The sequence below is a fragment of the Tiliqua scincoides genome, chromosome 4 (assembly GCF_035046505.1).
Source record: "Tiliqua scincoides isolate rTilSci1 chromosome 4, rTilSci1.hap2, whole genome shotgun sequence".
Lineage (NCBI taxonomy): Eukaryota > Metazoa > Chordata > Lepidosauria > Squamata > Scincidae > Tiliqua > Tiliqua scincoides.
Window position 1 is genome coordinate 63,847,274 of NC_089824.1, and position 22,345 is coordinate 63,869,618.

The following is a 22,345-nucleotide window of genomic DNA, read 5'->3' on the forward strand; positions in this document are numbered from 1 at the left end:
GGTTTAGAGCTTGGGAAAGATCCGACCTTGCTACAGGACATCCCAAATCCCAATCAGTGTGCAAACCTATGGATTTTACCCATCCCAAACTCAGTAACAATTCACAAGCATTTTGGGAAAGAAAAGTTGATGACCTTCATTGATTTTGCATACAGGTGGCACCAGAAAGATTTTGTGTCTCATAACGCTTTGAATGTGTAGTATATTTCAAATTACATCATACTTTACAGTGTCAGACTAGAGCCCAACCATTTAATTATCACTTGCACATTCATATTCCTTGGGCATGCTTCTGTTATTTTCAACCCTCCTTTTATTTTCTCTCAGTTAAATCTGAAATGGGAGTAATTAATTTTAAACTCCCTTGAGCCTATAGCAACAACCATGGGAATTGGATAACAAACGGCCTACAATAGGCAAACCATGTTGTCAAGATAATTTTACTGCAGCCTGATGTTTCTTGTGCTGTTCTAATAAAGATCACTCCATTTCATGCACATAAAACTATATTGACAATCAATCCTACACACTCTGGCTATTCCTACCATTTGCCTTCTTCCTTTAATGCCCTAGGACACCTCTGCATTAACTTATGGCATGGTATGTCAGTGGCTTACATGCTTAAGATTTAAACAAGTACAATAAAATTTGAAGCAGCCCATTTACCAACAGAAGAGCAAGCATTTTTCCCTTTAAACTGCAGCCATAGATAGGAAACACTGGGTAAAGTTTTCAGGATCTGCTTTGATCCGACTTCCCTAAAGTATCGACTGAAATCACCATCTAGATGTGGAATCAGATGCCTACCATCAGATGTGGAATCAGCAATCCTAGATGTTCTAGGCCCTTGTGCTGGCTGAGGAGTGTTGCAAATATGCTACGAGGCATGTTTGCACCTCCTTTTGACTTGGCTGTGCTGGCACAAGGACATGGACTGGCCCACAGAGGCCACATCCAGCCTCTGTGCCAACACAGCCAGGTAAGTTCGTGGGACTCCCTAGGCTGGTATAGGGTTTGAGGAGGATGGGGAAAGGGCAGAATGGGGATGTCCCAGGGTAGGTGAGGGTGAGGCAAGAATGGGCCGGTGTTTGGGCCAGTCTAGGGAGGGGTGGGACCAGGATCTGGCACCTAGGAAAAATCCTAACCACTGCCCCAATCCCATTCAGTCTTACATGGGCCGCTCAAATTTGTACCAGCAATTTCACTGGCACAAACCCAAGTAGCCTTATAGGGCTGGCTGCGGTGTTACTCAGAGTAATGGGTCATAAACCCCCTATAAAGTCTCCCACTGTAAAGAGATTTCACCCTATCCCTTTCCTACTCTCCAAAACAAATCATCCAATAATACTTAGTGGTAAAATGGTCTAGTTCAGAATTGGTAGCTGCTTCTTCAAAGAACACTATAGAGTAGCCTTTCCTGAAGTGTGGGTCATGACCCACTGGTGGGTTGGGAGCCGATGCAAGGTGGGTCACAGGCTGGGCGATCCCATTCAGAAGGGTCCAAATCAAAGCCATTCTGGAAGCACTGGACAGCCCCAGAGGCTTCTTCTGGGTCTTGACAGCTGGAGACCCACTTTACTGACCTCTGTGGGCCTCAGAATGGCCGACAGAAGCCTCCAAAATCCACTTCTGGTTTTTAGAGAACTTCTGGTTTGCCTCCAAAAACTGAATGGCCTTTCAGAGGGCCATTCCGAGGCCTGTGGAGGTTACTGGCCCAGAACGACCCACAAGAAGCCTCCCCAGCACCCCCAGGAGAGTCACAATCCACCATGGAAGACAAGGTGGCTTGTGGTGCTGTTAAGATTGGCAACTGCTGCTAGAGAGCATTACAGGGGAAGGCCAAAGAGACTGGAAAAGGAAAAAAAAGAATATTCTTTTTCTTCTCCTGAAACACTCCTCTCTCTCTCTCTCTCTCTCTCTCTCTCTCTGATCACTAAACATAATTACATGATTGACTGCTGTCTTGAATAAAAGCAAATGACAGTAAATGCTTGTGAATTCCAGTTGCAGGGAACCAATAGTGGGAGACAAATCTACTTCATCTCTTGATTAGGAGCTTCTCAGAGGCAGCCAATGGCCCACTATGGGAATTAGGGTGCTGGACTAGATGGGTCTGTCATCTGATCTAGCAGGGCTTTTCTTATAAGTATTTCCCAGGCCTATACCAGTAGCAGAGGCCTGTATAATAGCAGAGAGGTTGCAGCAGTGGTCATCCACACAGAACATTTGATGCAAGGTAAGCCTGGTAGTTATGGTATAGGATGCTTACCTGAAATGTAAATAGCATGGTTCTGATCTCTCGGTATGTGTAAGTTAAATGTCCAAGCAAGTTCAAGAAGAGAAAAAAAAAACCCGAAAGTCACGCCGGTGGCTGGACTTGGCAGCATGACCAGTGTTCTTAGCACAACAGATAAGAATGCATTTGAATGAATAGCCTTTGTTTTCAAAGCACAGGGGAAAAAAAATATTCCAGCAGTTTGAAGTTTTCGGTTTGAAGGCTTCTTCAGAGCACCACTTGCACACACAAATGCTAGGAACAGTATTAGACACCAGATCCACCAGATATATTATAGAAGATAATTGCTTTCAGCTTAGCTTCTTTTATTGTTCTTATTCTTCATTTTAAAACCAGGTTTGGTGCATACACAGGTGTAACTAACAATATCACACATTATTTTACGTGAGTTTTAGTAGTCTAACAGCATTAAAAGGGTTTAAGACAACATATCCAAGCCAGTTCCGGTTCACATCAAGGTTATTTCCGGATTCAACTTTGCAAAGGTCAGCTTCTCAGAGAAAATGCAGAAGATGGCAGTTTTTGTTTCCAAAGACAATTATCTTGCATTTCGAAGGCCAGAAGTAAGTCATGCGATGGTTATGGGTGAGGTCAGGTTTTGAGCGAAATTGAAAGTGCAGTGCCATTTGCTGACTGCTGGGGGTATATGATGATGTATGCATAAGATTGCACAATCTGAAACAACGGTTGGTTTGAACCCACCAATGAATTGTCTCCAATGAGAAATGTATGTGTTTCAAGGAGGGAACCCCAGATTGTTATAAAAGTGAGCTGCAAAAGGCGCTCTGGGCTTCGCTTTGTTTCTCCACTCCCACTTCTGACTTGCACACACACTCTCTCAAAGCTTGGACATGATGTGTGTATGATTTCTCTCACTTTGGATTTACAATAAAGGCCTGGATTTGATCACCACTGCCTTCTGCTTTGGAATCTTGGGATCTCTTGCAACATCTGGGATTACCTTGCAACATCTTGGGTACCTTGCAACACATTGGCAGATCTTGGTATCCACCAGTGTACCATGTAGATATGATTCAGCCAATAATCTGATTTTGAAATTGATTATGTTAATTGATACAAGAACTTCAAAACTAAGTGCTTTTCATGGCTCTCAGACCTTACCTTCACCTGTGTTGCCTTAAATGATAGGCAGTTGTTTTAATCTAGATTTATTTCATATATTTTCATTCATTTTTGAAGTTTGATATTTTTCCAGCTCTGCCAATGACTTATGGCAAATGACAATTCTAGAGCAGTCCATCATCTGGTAACCCATTTGCAATCTATCTTCCTAGTTCCTTGATTTTTAAAATGCCATTAAAAAAAATCCCTTGTTCTTTCTACAATGACTAATGGGGCTGAGTTTAATATGGTGCCACATTTAATATTCAGAACTGGTTTTACTGCAGTCTTCTTGTACTATAAACCTTTACAAAATACTTTTTGGGTTTTCCTTCTAATGTGCAGCAAAATCTGTTCCTACCAAAGTTACAGTTTGCTATTTTTATTAGTCATTTATTTGGCACACACAAAATAAAATGTCAATGTATAGTAATGACAAATTTTCAGAACACAATCTTCTATTCTTGTATTCCAGAAACTCATGAGAATTTGACTTGTATTCCTGAAATACAAGAAACCAGAACAGCACTTGGAACTGTTAAGAATCCAGATTCTTCAAACACTGGCTCTGTTACCTATTCTCAAGCTCACCAGATAAGTATGGAAGAATATCAAAAGAATCCTGTTGGACCTGTTGAAGGATATTGTCCAGCAGCCTACTTTTGGTTCTTTGAAGAAAACATTTGAATCCCACTTTTTCTGCCAAAAGACAAGTGAACCTTATTTTATTATTTCATTTAAAGTGATGTCATTGTGTGCTGAACCAATCACAAAGCAGAGGTCAACTATCCTTTGCTTTCCATCTTGATTACTCTAAGAATGACAAGCTCTGAGGAAACCCATTGCAGAGTGACAGGCTTACTGAGGGGTAAGGGGAAATAATTCCACTTTGAAACCTCCTGATTCCTCCCCCCCCCCTCCGCCACTGGATTCAGTGTGTGCCTTTTTGGCACAGTTGCATCAGTGAGGAGGAAAGGATAGAATTGGGCTCTTAGAGTCAATGGGGTCAATGGGGCTTACTCCCAGGAAACTGTGGATAGGATTGGGCTGTTAGCCATTTAGATTGGTCTATATGATGGTGTCACTGAGAGCAACTGAGAGTAAGGCAAGTGAGGGCCAAATAGACTAATTAGTCAAAGGGGAGGTATTTTAAAGCACTTTGGGAAATGATTATGGAAAAATAGTGAGTAATATGGCACTCTAATGACAGAAAGCACGACCTTGTAAGTAAAACTGAGATTGTGAAATTAAATACTGTAGGGCAAGTTTATCAATCAAACAGAAAACAGAGCACTGGAAATGAATTCAGAACATGTAGGTTGGCTCCATATCATTCTGACAGGTCTGTACCTACTAGACCTTGAAACAAATAATAAAAATTCTTCCTCACCACTTCTCATCTTCTCCAATATCTATATATACTTAACAATCCTTTCCCCAAGAGAACAATTTACTGTTTCCTTGAATTGGGCCTCACAACTGTAGACAGAAAGAACGAAATGACCCCAATAAAACAAGCCAGCTTGCCCCCAAAATCTGTCAAAGTGTTCTTCCTTATTGTTTTCTAGGTTAAGGATTTAGCAGAGTGGGAAACTTCGTTATTATACAGAATCTGTCTTAGTCCCTGAAAACTTTAAACAGACAGACTAAGCAATAATGACAACTTTGGCCATTCTTTCTGTTTGTTAAGGAATATACTGCTCTAGGAAGGATATTTCTCATCTGTGCTTCCTTATTCTTTGACTTTTTTTGTTTCTCCTTATTCCTTAACATATTTTTTGCATTGGGATGTGCCTTCTTCAACTCAGAGTACTGAGTTAGTGTTAGTCAGTGTTAGAGTACTCAGAACTCTAACAAAAGCAAATTTGAACAATATTAATGTTCTGGGTGGGCAAGGAAGCCTTAAGGCTACAGCCTTGTACATGCTTACCTGCGAGTAAGTCCTTTTGATTTCATTGGAGTAATCATAGCTAGGGTTGGGCTTCTGAGTAATCATAGCTAGGGTTGGGCTGTAAGTGATCATAGGATAGTCTGAACCGCTACAGAATTCTTTATGTAGAACATAAGTGAGACCTAGGTCTGTACACAAAGCCTCTAAGTATACCGGTTCCATTCTGGAAGTTTGTTAGGAAGTCAGAACATACATATGTCAAAACAGTTCACTCTTGCCAGCCTAGTGCTTTTGTGCAGTTGCAAAAACACATTAAAAAGCACATAACAGATGGACTGTGTCTGTGCAAAAGCAGTGATGGGGTCGTTTATCCATAACTTGGATGTCAGTAACTCAGGGACCCAGAGTAATTGTTCTGCATTCATGGGAAAAGGGGAAAGCAGAGAAAACACTGATGCAATATGGTTTGACATTTTGATTTTATAAAAGCATGGCATTAATGTATTTTATTTTGTAAAAATTAATTGATGACATTTGTTATTCCAAAAAAAAAAAAAAAAAAAAAAAACAGGATTCTGATCTCTCTGAGAGTACCCTTATATAGTCTGTTTTTCACTGACTTTATTTTTTTTATTAAAAAGGTGATTTTTTTTTAAATGACTGTCACTATAAATGTCATGTAACCCAGCAAACTTTTTTGACACCGGTGGGAGAAAACGGTTTTATTTTTTCACAGATTTCAGTGTTTTCCAAAGTTAGAAGTGCAGAAAGAGGTGTTATGTATTTTGATTCAAAATTTACATTATAATTATAAATTTACATTACAACTTTACATTTATATTACAACTTTAAAAGTGTTCTAGGTAGATGATAGAGGTGGTATAGTGTCAGCAGATGCTGCAACAGTCATTATCCATGCATACCCCCAATTTAAAAATAAATAAAAAACAAATAAAACAGGTTTTGTTGGCATATCTCAGGTTTGGTTTTTTGTGGGTTTTTTTGTTTTTTTTTTTGTTTTTTTACAAAAATGAGTACAGAAAGCAGTATTATGTATTTTTATTTCGTTATCACCATTTCTCCCACCTCTGTTTATTGTATATATGTTAATGGGAATATGTATACATTGGCAAAAATTGGTTTCACACAAATATTTACCAGTTAAAAATAAAGTTGGTGGTGGCACAAAGCTAGATTGTGGAAAGTGGGCTAGACATCAGCCTTCATCTACATGGAGAGAGAGCAAAGAAGAGAAGAGAGAGCCAGACAGCAAGGTAATGCAATCAACAAAAATGGAAGAACTATTCATTTGTTCCTTTCAGTGTGTTCAGTGAACATTTGTAAGGAAGAGCAGGATCCTGCCCACTGGCTTATCCCTGACATTGGTGTACCCATTGGCCATTCCCCAAAATGTTCACATAGTAATCTGGGATGAGTCCGAATCATGTACTGAGTGAGATGAAAGCTCAGGAGGGCCAAGGGTAGAAAGTGCAGTTGGAGCTGGATTGGTTGGCAACCTTCAGTTTCGAAAGACTATGGTATAAGCCTACAGCACCCGGTATTCCCAGGCGGTCTCCCATCCAAGTACTAACCAGGCCTGACCCTGCTTAGCTTCCAAGATCAGATGAGATTGGGTATGTGCAGGGTAACAGCAGGAGCTGGATTAGACAGAGTATTAGTGATGAATAGAAGATGTGGAAGCTTGGAAAGCACAAGAGCAGTGAAACCAGGACGATGATTGCACCATGAAGTTCCCTTCTGGAGCAATCTGGAGAAATAGAGTACTATGAGTTTCTGTCACAGAATAAAACTTGTAAAAACCCCATTTGAAAAAAAAATGGGGTTTACAGTCAGCCTTCCTATGTAAACCACCTTGAATCTATGAAACTCAAGCCCAGAGGCAGAGCTGGGGGGTGCAGTGTGGTAAATACAGTATGCAGTAAGTAAGTGGCCCCTCCCCTTCACCACTGGAGCCATTCAGGGCAGAGACAGCAAAATGCCATTGCTGTTCTGAATGGCTCCTATGCTAAGAGGGTGGAACAATTTACATGGTGCATTGTGGAGTGTGCCATACTTATCACACTGTCCTCCCTCTAGCTCCACTTCTGCTCAAGTCTATGAGCCTTCAAGAGCATCATGTTCTTTCTTCAAATCTGAATGTTCCCATTCCCTACACACACACACACACACAGAGAGAGAGAGAGAGAGAGAGAGAGAGAGAGAGAGAGAGATTGCCAAGTTTTCAAGGGCTTGTTTGGGCTTAGATGATATGTAAAGCAGTTTGTTTTTCCTTAGTCAGGTATGTTATTTTTGCTTCTATTACTCATTTGAAATTCTAAAAGATCAGCAGCCTTCTTGTCATTGTAAAATTCAGGAATGTTAATTAAATAGATCAGCCTATAAAAGGAACACTTGTCACCTCAAAAGCAACATCACACTGAGTAGGTCATGCTTCTTATCTTTAGAAATCACCAGGAACACTTAAGATGTCTATAAATGAAAGGAACATAAGCTTCTTTAGCATTCATCTCAGTGTTTAGAGTCCGTTTCATTCTTTTTTCAGTGTGTGTTCAGTAGTTCACCAAATTTCTCTGGTAGTTTTGCAAATAATTTATAATAGGTGGGGAAAAGGAGAATAAAAACACCTTCAAAGACAAAAAAAAAAAGTACACAAAAACAGAACTGATGTTGTAAAGTCACACTTAATTTCTACTCCCTTGCTGGTGAACGGGGGAATTATCCTTGATTGTCCACAGTTGTCTGCAATCCTATTACAATTCAACAGCCTGAAAGGAGAGTATCTTCCAATATGGACTAATCCTAGAAATGCTTCCCCACCTTATTTTGGTATATCCAATACTAGCAAGTCACCAAGATGGACCTCTGTAAAGTCATTTGATGGCCCTTTGCTGCATCCCTGTGACATCATTCTGTTGGTCCAGGTGCACTTGATATAGCATGAACAGGTAAGGCTGCATATCATTGAGTTTGAATGAGGCAGTCATCTCAGGCAGTGGACTGGCAAGGATGCTTCTGTTGCTATCTTTCCTTTTCCCTGTCCTTGAAAAGGAAGAGGGGAACAGAACAGCAAGTCTTAAAAAGAGGAGAGAAGTGGGCAAGAGCAGGTAGTCAAATCCAGCCCTCGGAATGATTTTATCTGGTCCCAAGGTTTCCCAGCCTCTCAGGGTTAAAAATAATTTTAAAAAATGCACTTGTGGGTATAGTCCTCATTTAGCCACTAACATGCTAAATGTAATTCAATGCAATGGAAAGAAATTATTCCATTCCATTGCATTACATTCAGCATCTCTAGTGGCTGAATGAGATATATACCAATGCTGAGAGACCTGGAATATAAATATGTTAGTTAAAATGGAGCAGAAACTGAGACATAAAAAAGGTTTGAGATTTGCGTTGTAGGTTGCTTGAACCTTTTTCAAAATCCATTCCCCTCCTTTTCCTGTTCAAATCAATTTTGCCCTCTGCTCCCCTCCTTCTTTCACCCCTACCCACTTATTGTATTCAATCAAACTCAGCACATCCATCCTCCATGTATTTATTACTTATTTATTTTCTGCCCTCGACACTGTGTCAGATACACAATGCGGTTCTCATGCTAATAAATTTGGACACCCCTGGGCTAGAGGGTCCCTCTTTCTTTTCAAGGAAGAACCAGCGGAGAAGTGGTAGAGCCAATTGTTGGTACACTACTGAGTACAGAGTTGGGAGAAGCATTTGATGTGCTGCCTCAGGCACCAGGAGGTCTTGGCCAGCCACAGACACGGAGTTAGCAGCACAATGCTAAATTCTGCACCATTATCACTGCCCAACAGACCATTTGTTCTGGAATGGATACAAGCACCACAGGCCTGGCCCAACTATGCTGCTTTTTTCATCCTAGGAACATAAGGGCGCAATCCTACCCTGCGCTGGAACGGGCAAGCCAAGAGGCTTGCGCTGTATCCAGAGCAGGATAGGGGCCCAAGGCGGCTCAGCCACAGGCAAGGGAAAACTTTCCCCTTATCTCCAAGTAAGGTGCCTTTGCCCCATTGGGTCTCCTCAGACTTGCGCCACCTCCTGAGGGTGCCTCAGGATTGCACCCTAAGATGAAGTTTTGGTCAAGATAACTTGTCTTTCTGCTTGTCTTGCTGTACTGGAAAATAAGTGCCAACAAAACTAAAATAAAAGAGTGATCCAACAATGAAAACTGGGAAAGGAGTCCCAAACAATTTTGTCACATTTCACTGCTGTAACAGGGTTTGAAATGTGGTAGGACTCCTCAGCAACTGAACATCCATAGATGATGGAATGGGTGGATGGGCCCCAAGCTGACCTCAGTGGGGGCAACCATTTCATAAGGGGTGAGATTGTCCTTCAGGTACTGCCTCCTGCCTACCCCAACCCTCCATTCCATCTTGTGCCTACCCTCCTCCCTGCCCAGAAACTTCACCGTTCACCCCCTGCCTGGTTCTATCCACCCTCACCCCTGTAGCTGGCTTACCTTCACTGCCAGAGGTAGCTGGCTATGGCAATGGGCTGGTGGACTGGCAGAAGCAGCCCTAAAATGGCTGCCACGTGGCCACTTATAGCAGCAGAACTGTGTTCCTCTGTCAAAAAGAACAGAACAATCCTAGTTAGGATTGGGCTGTGATTTTGATAAACATTTGAAATATCACTATTTGCAATAATCACACCAAACATTCAAAAGCAGAATCACGGAATACTGTTTGACGGACATTTGGCATTTGCTCATGTTAGCTAACATATGGTGGAAGAAAAACTAGCTCAGTATAAACCATTTATGAATATACTCTCATTTGGACATATGTTGTTTCTATTTAAAACTGCTCTTTCTGTGTTTATGTACAGTCTGGAAAACCAGAGAGAGAGAGAGAGAGAGAGAGAGAGCATTTTAAATAACTACATAGATTTCACTTCATCTTCAGAGCACTGTTTCTGCATTTCTGCAGTTTGTGCTACTGTAATGGATGGAAACCAGTGGTGTCACTAGGGGGTGCAGGGCGTGCAGGCCGCACTGGATGACGTGCACGGGGGGTGACACACACTGGGGATGACACGCTAAAATTGCGGTGGTTAGGAATAACCCCAACATATTATATACCATTGGATGCAGAATTTCAAGCGGAATGCAGTGCAAAAAACCAGAGTGAAATATCTCCTTTCTATCAAAAGTTATGGCCAAAAAGCTGGAGAACAAAAACTGCATGAATCCGTATGGAAAGTGAAAGTGAGCCATATCGTGCATTTACTCGTGAGTAGGCGAACTTGCCTTAGTCCATCGGAAAGGGTAGGCTGAGAGGAATCCAACAACACCAGAATGGTCCTGATCCAATAAATGCAGCCCCCAAAAACACCTGAGAAGGAAGTCCCTCCCTCCAAGCAGATGAATGTATTAAGCCCTATTGAAAGCAAAACTAAGCCTCACAGTTGCGTTTACTCACGAGTAAGCAAACATGTCTTGGCTGGTGTGGAAGATCAGGTGAAGGAGAGTGCAAGGCTACCAGAATGGTCCTGATCCTATGCACCTGCAGCTAAACAAGTGATCCATAAGGCAGCCTCCCCCCCCCCCCCACCAAAAAGGATCAAAACAGAGGCTTCAGCTGGTAAGGTGAACTTTTTTGAGACTTGCAAAGCCAGGTGGATCCTGACAGTGATCTGGTTTAAACAGAAGTTCTTAAATTGAACTGGGCACTGGGTAGGGTTGAAAACCTTACTGATTTTTTTTTTTTTTTGGGGGGGGGTGTTATTGCAGGCAGGCTACAGCGGAAATTCACTTGGTGGACCAGGGCTGACTTCTGCTTATTTATTTGCTTTATTTTAATTATTTATACTTATTGATTTTAATTTGCCTGATAATGTCACTTTCACCATGACATCACTTCTGGTGGGTTTTGGTGGACAATGATAAGATTGTCATTCTAAAAAGTGGGTCCCAGTGCCAAAAGTTTGAGAACTGCTGCAATAAGATGTTAGAAAGTTGACACCCGGGGGGGGGGTGTGACACCACTAGTGACCAAAATCATGAAAATCACAGTTTGGAGGAATAATACCATCATGTTATATATCAATCAATGCGTAATTTCATGCAGAATGTGTTCAATCTTTGTTCTATCAAAAGGTACAGCCAAAAAACCAGTGGGTGCAGAGTGATGGTACATCACCACACCCACCACCTGGGGTGTTGCCCCGCCCACTGTATGGCGGGTGATGCGCTGGCATCCCGCACTAGGTGACGCGAACTCTAGTGACGTCACTGATGAAAACAGAAGTCATTATTTTTTTCCCCACTGAAAATGCCATTCAACATCATAAATACCAAGATAAGCTACCAAGTGGAGCTTTGTACAATTTAACATGTCAAATCTCAAGATAAGATTGGAGAACACTGACAATTAGAGCCACCAATATGTAGCTCTGTCTGCCTCGTACAAAGAAACAAAGCCATACAAGTGAAGCACTGTGTGGGTTTTAAAAAAAAATTTCCTTAAAGGAATATATCAAAGAGAATTATTTATTTATTTATTTATTTATTTATTTATTTATTTATTTATTTGATTTATATTCCACCTTTCACCCCGAAGGGTGACAATCAGCCTGACAATCAGCCTGACAAACCGAAGGGTGACAATCAGCCTGAAGAAAACACAGGTCATGGTTCAGGATGTGGACTCACCTCCCTGCATTACAATCTCTGCGCATGAACTGGAGGTTGTCCATGACTTTGTGTACCTTGGCTCAACGATCTCCAACACTCATTCTCTCGATACCGAGCTAAACAAGCGCATCGGTAAAGCAGCTACCACGTTTTCCAGACTCACAAAGAGAGTCTGGTCCAACAAGAAGCTGACGGAACATACCAAGATCCAGGTCTACAGAGCTTGCGTCCTGAGTACACTTCTGTACTGCAGCGAGTCATGGACTCTTCGCTCACAACAGGAGAGGAAACTGAGCGCTTTCCACATGCGCTGCCTCCGACGCATCCTCGGCATCACCTGGCAGGACAAAGTTCCAAACAACACAGTCCTGGAACGTGCTGGAATCCCTAGCATGTATTCACTGCTGAAACAGAGACGCCTGCGTTGGCTTGGTCATGTCGTGAGAATGGATGATGGCCGGATCCCAAAGGATCTCCTCTATGGAGAACTCGTGCAAGGAAAGCGCCCTACAGGTAGACCACAGCTGCGATACAAGGACATCTGCAAGAGGGATCTGAAGGCCTTAGGGATGGACCTCAACAAGTGGGAAACCCTGGCCTCTGAGCGGCCCGCTTGGAGGCAGGCTGTGCAGCATGGCCTTTCCCAGTTTGAAGAGACACTTGGCCAACAGTCTGAGGCTAAGAGGCAAAGAAGGAAGGCCCATAGCCAGGGAGACAGACCAGGGACAGACTGCACTTGCTCCCGGTGTGGAAGGGATTGTCACTCCCGAATTGGCCTTTTCAGCCACACTAGACGCTGTGCCAGAACCACCTTTCAGAGCGCGATACCATAGTCTTTCGAGACTGAAGGTTGCCAATACAAATACCCCGAAGGGCACCCAAGGGCACCCAATTATGCAATGAAGACACATTACAACACTTTATACTTCTGTTGGGTGGAATCCTTCCTGCCATGGAAGCCAATGACATGATCCTCTGCACTTTTTCAAATAGCTGTTTTTCTTATGTATAAGAAGGGCAAACAAGCAACATTCCTGTGTACTCACTGATTCTTTGAGGATATGCATGCATTCTAAGAAGATTAAATATTGAAATCATATAGAATTCTTTAACTTTTTAAACTTTATATAAATCTATGCAAGTGCAAACTTTGTTCCAAATCATTCAACCCAGTTGAATGCATTTATATAATAACATTCACTAATGTGAAGTTAAAAATTCTGCCGTCCTGGATCCACACGAACCTGAGCCAGTGATATTGCTGGCTCATATTCAAGTAGACCTGGTGGGCCAGGAGGGGCTTACCCTGGGTCAAATGTTTCCTTATCCTCAGAAGGTCTCTGGAGGCCAAAACCCCCTTACAGGATGCAGCAGGTGCCACTGCATCACTGTTGGGAATTACAGTGGATTTGGCTGTAAGAGACTGGGCTATAGAGCAGAACTAAAGAAGAGCTCCCAGTCCTTTGGCCACTCCAACTTCAATCAAAGAGTTCATGGTAATGTAGTAACTGGCCTCCAGAGCTTGTCATGAGTTCATTGTCACGTCTGTGGTGAGGTGTAAAACAAACTGCACCCATTTAGGACTGGTGATGAACAATCACGGGAGGAGCCCCTCCCCCAAGTAAAATTGATAGGGACTGGATGATTGATTATTGGGTGCTACCATCCTCATGAAAGTTATTTGCAGGTGCAGCCTGCAAGGGTTCCTGTGTTAGTTAAATACTTTGACATTGTCCCTTGGACATTCATGGATTTTGCCAGAACCATCTGGTTGACATACAACAGAGATTTTAGAATGAAAGCCATTTCCAACCTGGGTTCGGAGCATCAGGAGGAGAAGAAGAAGCAGGAGAAAGAGTTGTGGTCCAAACCAGATACTGGGGTAGAAAGGCCAGGTGTACAGTCAGGACCTGTGGAGGGTGGTGGCAGCAAGTGGGTCTTTTATCGCTCAGTTTTCCATCGTCATTCACAGGATTTCATCTTACCTTTATGGGCTCAGATTTGTTTTACAGGAAAGCTGCAGCGAGGCCTGTGTGACTTTATTGTTGGGAAGGGATGACGACAACGACTAAGCTAGCACCCATATGGCATTTTCAGTGTGGGAGGCATGTCAGGAACAGGGTCTTAGGGCCCAATCCTATCCAACTTTCCAGCACTGATGCAGCCATGCCAATGGGGCATCCTGGTCTGGAGCGCAGCAGCAGTCATGGAAGCCTCCTCAAGGTAAGGGAATCTTTGTTCTCTTACCTTGGGGTTGCATTGCGGCTGCATCAGTGCTGGATAGAATTGGGCCCTTAGTCAAAGGGATTAAATTCCAAAGAGACTAAGGAATAATTTTACAAAAAGTGACAAGACCAGTATCTACTCATCTTAGGGATGTTGGATGGGGCCCATGGAACAATGAACACAAAGTCAAACTCAAAGGCTGATTGGCCTGGAGGATGTGTGATGCAAGTCTGAGCTGGGAGATATTGGAAGCTATGAATCCTATGTATCCTAGTGGCAATTATTTTAAAAATTCAGTCTATATCTTGGCTCACCAGTCCTTTGCATCACTGTTTCCCTCCTTCACAAGAGTATGCTTGCGTAATAAAGAGGGAAGGGGTACTGGCAAAGTTAGGCAATTACGAGCTAGGCCCAGATTTCAGAGGAGGGTTGAGCTCAGCATGTAATTGACCTGGGATTTCTGAACTGAAGGGATTTGTTTTGGAATTCTGAAAGTTGTCAGCACCAAGAAAAGCAACAGTAGAACCTGCTGCACACTTATCACATCAACCTACTGCTGAAGTGACTAATTCAACTTCAAGCAATTTGTAGCTGTATCCGAAAGTCATTTGTCATGGTTAGAGGTACAGAGATGGAGAACTGTTTTAAAAATAACAACAAACTGAGACACTTGTTGATAAAACTCTTTAACACAACACAGTCGTCTGTCTTAAGAATGTATCGTTTTTCTTCAGAGCACTAAATCTCACACCTACCAAATGGTATAGAAAATATTAACAGCTTACTGTGGAATCAAATGATCATCAATCAGACAAATTCCCATGCAGAATTTATATCCCTATCATTTTCGAGTACAAATTCAAACTTCATGTTAAACTCTCATTGCACTAACGTGGGACAGTATAAACACGTTGACCCATTTTTGATCTAATCATCCACTAACTAACATAGTTTACCTCTATGTGGTGTTTTTCAAGGTGCCTATTTGAAAGAAAAATGTTATTTCAAGAGAGTTTTATTTGGGGGGGGGGGAGTTTTATGTTACAACATTTAGAATGTTATTACATCTCTATTTTAAAAGTGTGCAGTCTAAAACCCAGAAGAATTCCCTGTCTCCTTTCATACATCCCAGCTTTCTTCACAACTAGAATACAAATGACATGCTCATACGAAAACAGAGATAGTAAGCATACTTTAATGGAAGTGCATTCCCCTGAAATCACTTAAATTAGTTTAGAAATGAGGCATAAGTATGTAAGGCAATACATTTCACAAGGCAAGTTATTTGCTGTTCTTTAAGGCCAGCTTGAGAAGCATGCCTCCTTTTTCATCTTCTGAAATTGTCCACTGTTCCAGGAAAGGACTCTGCAACTGAAATTGCTTTATTGTGATGAATGCCACTGAAGCAGTGGCTTTTGCTTGTGAATAAATGTGCATAGGTTTGGGCTGCACATTGAAGTGCCCGTCTGAGATTTGTGCAAATAAAAACATGTGACAGCTGAGCACAGAGACACAAGCTACTAAACATATTATTTTCACCACAATAGCTTCCTATAGGACTTCTATCTCAACAGGTAAAAGCTCTTACGCATGTTCTAATGTATGTTTTCCTTATGTATGGCAAACTGCCATGCATGACTCCATATTCCTGGAAGTCACTGATAGGGATGGTACTGGGCAGGGCTTTTTTTGTAATAGAACACAAGGGAACGATGTTCCTGCACCTTTTTTTCCCCACTAGCTCCACCTTTTTTTTTTTTTTTTTTTTTTTTTTTGCACTGCTGGCTAGGGTGGGATTTGAACCTCTGACCCCATGCTCCACAGCCCAGCACTCTCTCCATTGGGCTATAGGAACTCCTGTAGTCAAAGTGCTCAGAACTAATATATAAGGTCTTGAACCAAGCTGGTGGCCATCAGCACCTCAAGTATTAGTTCCAAACAATTTGAGCCTGAGAGCTCCTATGGCTCAATTGCTAAAGTGCTGGTCTGTGGAACCAGAGGCTAGGGGTTCAAATCCCTCTGAGGAAGAAATTTTCTTTCTTTCTTTTTTTTTTTTAGGTGGGGCGGTGCTCCATGGCTGCAAAATATAAAGGATGCTTGCCAGTTGCCAAAAGGACATGTGTGTGTGTGTGTGTGTGTGTGTGTGTGTGTGTGTGTGTGTGTGTGTGTGGTTATTGACTATGTCTAGTTGTATCTTATACTTATTTCTCCAATAAAAAATGGCTCAAAAATAAATAAATAAATAAATAAATAAATAAATAAATAAATAAAAGATTAACAAGTTGTGAGTTCATGCACCTTTTCTTTTTTTTAACAAAAAAAGCACTGATACTGGGTATACTTTGGAACTGTGTGTTTCGGAAAAGAGTTCCCCATGTTTAGAAAAACAGCACCAATGATGAGTTTCCCTTCAAAATCCATCCCATAATGCAAGTCATGCACAGCCCTCCATACAACCATACTCCCTGTTCCTCCTCCTTTCTTAAACTGGCAGCACGGATGGCTGGGGACCGTAGAGGAAGTGGCAACAGGGATAAGGTTGACTACTTAACATTCGGGAGGTGGTGGTGGTGTAGTGGCGGGCAGAATTTGGCACAAATTAAGGCTCTGAGCTGAGTAGTCTGAAGCCTCTATTTCTGCCAAAATTGATAATATTTTTACTGACTTCCTGCCAGCTATCCAATCTCCCCACCACCACCACAGCATGCAGTACATTCTCTATTGGCCTGGCTGCATGCTATAATGTGGTGGGGGATAAGACTGGGTAATCAGTTGTGTCATGAGGAATTTAAAAAAGGGCCCTCTGGTGTCTCCTGTGTCATTTGCTTTCTCCTTGTACACACAAGGTAAGTTTGGAAGAAGAGGGCAAGGCAGAAACTAGTGGAAGGAAGACTGGGGACAGTGAAGGGTGGTGAGAGAACTCTTGAGTGAGCCTGGATTTTTTGAAACATTTCAGGGATCCCTAGAACATAAGAACATAAGAACAGCCCCACTGGATCAGGCCATAGGCCCATCTAGTCCAGCTTCCTGTATCTCACAGCGGCCCACCAAATGCCCCAGGGAGCACACCAGATAACAAGAGACCTCATCCTGGTGCTCTCCCCTACATCTGGCATTCTGACTTAACCCATTCCTAAAATCAGGAGGTTGCGCATACACATCATGGCTTGTACCCCATAATGGATTTTTCCTCCAGAAACTCGTCCAATCCCCTTTTAAAGGCGTCTAGGCTAGACGCCAGCACCACATCCTGTGGCAAGGAGTTCCACAGACCGACCACGCGCTGAGTAAAGAAATATTTTCTTTTGTCTGTCCTAACCCGCCCAACACTCAATTTTAGTGGATGTCCCCTGGTTCTGGTATTATGTGAGAGTGTAAAGAGCATCTCCCTATCCACTCTGTCCATCCCCTGCATAATTTTGTATGTCTCAATCATGTCCCCCCTCAAGCGTCTCTTTTCTAGGCTGAAGAGGCCCAAACGCCGTAGCCTTTCCTCATAAGGAAGGTGCCCCAGCCCCGTAATCATCTTAGTCGCTCTCTTTTGCACCTTTTCCATTTCCACTATGTCTTTTTTGAGATGCGGCGACCAGAACTGGACACAATACTCCAGGTGTGGCCTTACCATCGATTTGTACAACGGCATTATAATACTAACCGTTTTGTTCTCAATACCCTTCCTAATGATCCCAAGCATAGAATTGGCCTTCTTCACTGCCGCCGCACATTGTGTCGACGCTTTCATCGACCTGTCCACCACCACCCCAAGATCTCTCTCCTGATCTGTCACAGACAGCTCAGAACCCATCAGCCTATATCTAAAGTTTTGATTTTTTGCCCCAATGTGCATGACTTTACACTTACTGACATTGAAGCGCATCTGCCATTTTGCTGCCCATTCTGCCAGTCTGGAGAGATCCTTCTGGAGCTCCTCACAATCACTTCTGGTCTTTACCACTCGGAAAAGTTTGGTGTCGTCTGCAAACTTAGCCACTTCACTGCTCAACCCTGTCTCCAGGTCATTTATGAAGAGGTTGAAAAGCACCGGTCCCAGGACAGATCCTTGGGGCACACCGCTTTTCACCTCTCTCCATTGTGAAAATTGCCCATTGACACCCACTCTCTGCTTCCTGGCCTCCAACCAGTTCTCAATCCATGAGAGGACCTGTCCTCTAATTCCCTGACTGTGGAGTTTTTTCAGTAGCCTTTGGTGAGGGACCGTGTCAAACGCCTTCTGAAAGTCCAGATATATTATGTCCACAGGTTCTCCCGCATCCACATGCCTGTTGACCTTTTCAAAGAATTCTATAAGGTTGGTGAGGCAAGACTTACCCTTACAGAAGCCATGCTGACTCTCCCTCAGCAAGGCCTGTTTGTCTATGTGTTTTGAGATCCTATCTTTGATGAGGCATTCCACCATCTTACCCGGTATGGATGTTAGGCTGACCGGCCTATAGTTTCCCGGGTCCCCCCTCTTTCCCTTTTTAAAAATAGAAGAAGTACAAATTCTAAGACTTACATGAAAAAGCCTGGAAAGTAAAGGTTCATTCTGCTACATGATGTGGGCAATCTGCCTTAAGACAGGTAAGTGATCCAGCAACTTTGTTGAAGTGAAGCATGACTTATTATCCAATCCTACTGGACTTTTACAATGGTAGATCTTACCATCCACCATCATAAAAGCCGCAATGGCATTGTAAAAGGTGTGCCACCGTCCAGTGGTGTAGCTAGGTCATTTGACAGCTGGGTCCATAAATTTTTTTGTCAGCGGGTGAGTGTGCCCACTAGGATGGGGAGTGAAATCTGGTGCCAGTCGGAATGGGAGCCCAGGTCAACCTGCATAGAAGAAGTAGCTCCAGAGGACAGTTGGAATGGGAGCCCAGCACTACCCAGGTCTACCCATCTATCAAATCCAGATGGTAGCCCGGGTCTGTCTGCTTAGAAGAGGGCTGCAATCAGACTGGGAGCCCAGGACTACCCATCAGGTAGATTTGGGCTCCAAGTGGAGACGGGAGCACAGATCTACCTGCCTGGAAGAGGTTGCTCCAAAGGGCAGTAGGAATGGGAGCCTAGGTCTACCTGGCAGGTAGATCTGGACTCCAAGTTCAGATAGAGCCCAGGTCTACCACCTAGCAAGCCTTGGCCACAGAGTTGACCTGGGCTTTGGGGTTAGGAGAGTTGTTCATGCCCCTCCCCCAACTCAAACACTGGATTCACACACCCCAGGGTATCACCTTGCTAACACCTTATTGTTCCATGCTGTTTCATAATAACATCTCATTGGTTCTTTGAACAATCCGTCTCATGGGTCTGTTTTGAGTTAAGGAAATGGTACTTTTTGTTACATAAAATAGTTGCATTTTTGTTTTCTGGTTTTTTGGACACTACTTTTGATAGAATGCAGATATTTCACTCTGGTTTGTTTCATTGCATTCTGCTGTAAATTACACATGGAGTGGTAAATAACATGATCACATTATTCATATCAATTGCAATTTAAGCGATTTTGGTCACTAGTGGTGTCATCACCGAGGGTGGCACCTAGGGCAGATCACCCCTCTGCCCCCGGCTAGCTATGCCACTGTCATGCACTTTGGGGCTGCCAGTGCAGATGGCCGCAGGCCCTGCACATTCAGCAGTAGCTGCTAGATGCTGTGCTGAAGCAGGTAAGATAGCAGATTTGAGGAGGGAACATGGCATAGAGTGGACCAAACCAGAGGTGGTTTGGAGCAGGAGGGGGAGGATCTCAGTGCCGCTTTCAGAGAGCGGGAGAGAGAGAGAAAGACAAAGAGAGAGAGACAGAGATGCTCTCTTTATGCTTTTATGGGAGAAGCCTTTCATCAGGATGGCCTGTTTGTCCTTTGGATGTATAGTTTATCCTCTCTGGAAAAAAATTATGGCCTCATAAAGTAATGCAACGGTACTCTAACTATTTAATTAGGATTCAGTATAAAGGATTGTAGACGGCTCTCTAAAATTGATTGTTTTGTTTAATTGCTAGTAATAAAATAATATTAAACACATTCTTTGATTAAACTTTTATATGCAAAGCACTGTAAGCATATGAGCAAATAATATATGTGGGGCAATTATTACACGTCCATAAGGAGATCTATAATTTTATAAGGCTTGTTAAATGCTAGGTATTCTTTCTCTCACAGTAAAATAGGATCCCCCCAGCGACACTGAACTAACTGGTTTATGGAAAAAAAACTGGCTTTATATCATCCCTCTGCTCATTACATGGTTTTAAAGTTGTCTTTTTGAAACACTGCTATCATAGGACCAAGCTTCATGTTACTTTAAAGGCATAGTTGGGCCCTACCTATTTGTTATTTGTAAATAGGAGCAAAGGAGTACGTGTTATCAGGATTGCAGTAAGCCAGGAACATACTTTAACCCTTTCTTCTTTTCCATGTTTTCTGCAAGGCTATGATTTGCATTAAGAAGGAAGTTCCCAGTCCTGGTTACCCTTGAGCGGTTTCTTAGCACAAATCTCCCAACATCACTCCAATGCCTCAGATGTTCAACTGCTCTGTTGTCTTTTGATTACCCTCCACAGGTCTTATCATAATCACTAGACAATCCTATTCACTACCCCCCCCCCAGTCAATGCAGCAGCACCAACATTGTGACCACTGCATCCTATGGTAGTGGGGCAGTCCGGGAGGTATCTTCTTGGTGAGACAACATTTGTTTCCTTATCTGGGGATAGGCCTCCATGGTGTAGGTGTGTCTGCTTCAGTAATGGGTCTACTTCTCAACCAGTAGTATGGGTACCACCAGTGGTACCTGAGGTGGTGTGTGGTGGTACTCTTGGGACTCCTCGACCCCTGCTACCTGGCAGCAATACTAGGAACGCAACTCAACAAGCAGCAGTAGGAGTCACCAAAGCATGCTTTCCCGCAGTTGAAAAGCCCTCCCATCCACCCTGAACCTCTTACCTGTTGTGCCAAATCTGACCTCCCAACCCAGAAGAAACTGGCAATGATGTCATTGCCAGTTACTTCCAGTGGTACTTTGAATAGATGGACCATGTGAAGTGGTACAGTGGAGGACAAACATTGAGAAGCACTGATCTACTTGGATCTGTGACAGCTAATTAGCTGGTGCAGGTCTACATGAACCCACATCAAAGGATCAGGTCCAGGAAGTGGGTTAGGTTATTAGCAGCACCAGCAGCATCAATCCCATCCTTCTCCTGGGCCCAACATTTTTGCTTGCTTGGTTGCATTGAACAATCTCTTTGTTTCATTTTTCCCATTTGCAAAGGAAAAATTTCATTTTTCCCATTTCTGACCAATTTCCCTTCAAAGGTAATATAATTGAACCAGTTAAACTCACTGTTGTGTGTGCATTAACGTTGCAAAACAAAGAGAAAAAGATTGACAACTGGAAGAACTTGAGAAATGTCTTGAGGGATAATGCCCTGGCAGTTCATATACAGTGTTACAGTGGTAAACTTTTAAGGAACAGGACCTTAAAATGACTGTCCCCCCACATGACTATCCCCCCACAGCCATGTTCCATGAATATTATACAATAACAAAATCAGCTTTAAATGTCTCAGCATACTTTCTTCTGCTGTAACTTATTTCTACTTCAAAACTTATTATTCTCTTTTAAAAAATCTAGCTCATTTCATCCCAAACTCCTGGTAACAACAGCTTTAAAAGAAATGCATAAAAATTAAAAAACTGGATTTAAAATATCCCAATATTGAAGTATAAATGGTAAGTGAGAGTGCTAGCCTATGCATATTGACTCAAAAGTGAGTCCCACTGTGTTGGATAGAATTTACTCCCAGGTACATTTATCCTTAATGTAAAATGAGGTATATGCTGCCTTAGCCCCATCCCTGCAACTACTTAGGTAGTTCCCAACCCTTCCATAGGAGTTTGGGAGCACTGGCCTAGATAGGACCATATGTCCCTAGGCAAATTTCTCAGTTTGCCTTCTGCTGAGCTTAATGTTTCTTTTGAGCTAAGGTACTTTGAAAAATTCCTGGCTGCTCCAAAGGATGTCATCATCATTTGCTCTAGGAGAAGTCATGGAGCTCTACTGCCCCTTGACTACACCCATATTATATATGACGCTGCCTTTTACTTAGGATGTCAGTCTGCCTTGCTCATTATTG

At 42.7% G+C, this 22,345-nt stretch overlaps 1 pseudogene; it reads right to left on the reverse strand.

Moving 5' to 3' along the window:
- Window positions 1-6,852: 6,852 nt before the first annotated feature.
- On the reverse strand, window positions 6,853-6,966 carry LOC136649997 (5S ribosomal RNA; annotated as a pseudogene).
- Between the last annotated feature and the right edge of the window lie 15,379 nt (window positions 6,967-22,345).